The sequence below is a fragment of the Sinocyclocheilus anshuiensis genome, unplaced genomic scaffold (assembly GCF_001515605.1).
Source record: "Sinocyclocheilus anshuiensis isolate Anshui unplaced genomic scaffold, SAMN03320099.WGS_v1.1 scaffold709, whole genome shotgun sequence".
NCBI classification, from domain to species: domain Eukaryota; kingdom Metazoa; phylum Chordata; class Actinopteri; order Cypriniformes; family Cyprinidae; genus Sinocyclocheilus; species Sinocyclocheilus anshuiensis.
This window is the reverse complement of record NW_015540926.1, coordinates 1,302,018-1,303,638: the sequence shown is the minus strand read 5'-3', so window position 1 is coordinate 1,303,638 and position 1,621 is coordinate 1,302,018.

Below are 1,621 nucleotides of genomic sequence, written 5' to 3'. Positions count from 1 at the left end.
TTATAATGAGATCCCTTTGCCACGTCACCAAGGGAGCGAAATCAGACGCGCTCGTTTTCTCAGACGCTTGCAGAAAAAGGCTTACCAAAACAAAGTTACTGGGTTCATCTTTTTCACGTTTCCTTGGTTGGTAGATGCACCGGGGACCTGATTATAGCACTTAAAACCTGGAAAAGTCTGATTTTCATGATATATATTAATAAAAATAGCATTCAATGAATATACATATAAGCCAGGAGTGTCTTAAAAAATCACTTTTGTAGTCATCATTTTATGTATGTTCAGAAAAAGACATAGAAAGTGTTTATCATATGAGCTGCATGTGCAATCAGCATTTTGAGGCGAATATGTGTGTTTGTGTAAAAATATGTCTGTTGTGCTTAATTGTCGGCCCATGGTGCATAAATAAAACAACCTACTGTGGAACAGGACACACATGTAGAAGTCATTATCTTTTTTACATAAATGGAACCAGTCCTAAAGAGATTGAAGGGAAAGCATCCTCTATTAAGATTCTACTGGATACACTTCACATTTGTCAACATGACTGAAAGTTGTCATCTAGTAGAATGTTATTTTAAATAGTTTATTCAGTAGAATCTCATTTGATTCTTATTCAAGGAAGTAGAATACTACTGTATTGTCCCTAGCAATATTTTTGATCAAACTATTAAATATATGTGTATGTAAGCACTAGTGTTGTTGTAATTAGGGCTGCATCTGAAGTAGGTCACACCAATGATATTAGCTGAGAAGTTAAAGAAATAAACGGTGCACTTTCAAGGACTCACATTTAATAGATGTGTGGAGTAAGAACATATAAGAGCCGAAGTGTTTGAAACACAGCTGAATGATAAAGTTTACCCTCTTTAACTCTGTTGTTCTGCTGTTTTGTGTTCATCTGCTTCTCCCATCGACTATCACTGTATCAGATACAGCAATCATTTCTTAAATATGTATTACAATATATACTGATAAATTGAAGATTTACTTCAATGGCATGAGATGAGTGGATGCTTTCAGCTGATTTCTATTGAACTGAACTGCAGCTCAAACTATTTCAGATACAGTGGATTACGCTACAGACTCCATCATAATGCACAGTTTCCATCTAACATATTAATGGAGCGTTTCACTTTTTATGACAGAACTACATTATTTATTTAAAGGCATTTTTATTCGTGTATTATTTTAATTGTATTTATTTATTTTAAATTTTCTATTTAATATTTTTAAATCTGTAGATTTTTCTTCTGACGGAACTAAAGGCATTTTTCATGAATCTATTTTTATTTTTTATTTAATCTGTTTACATTTTATTTATATATAAAAAATGTATAAATTTTTTAATTTTTTATTTAATCTATTTAAATCTGTCGGTTTTCCTTCTGACGTGACTAAATGCATTTTTAAATGCATTTATATTTATTTATTTAATTGTATTTTATTTTTATATTTTAGTTTCATCTGTTTAAATCTGCCGGTTTTCCTTGTGACGGAGCTAAAGGCATTTTTGCATTAATTTATTAATTATTTAATTTGATTTAATTTTTTATATTTTTTGTTTCATGTTAAATCTGCCGGTTTTTCTTCGGAACAGATTTCACTTTTATTTGACTGT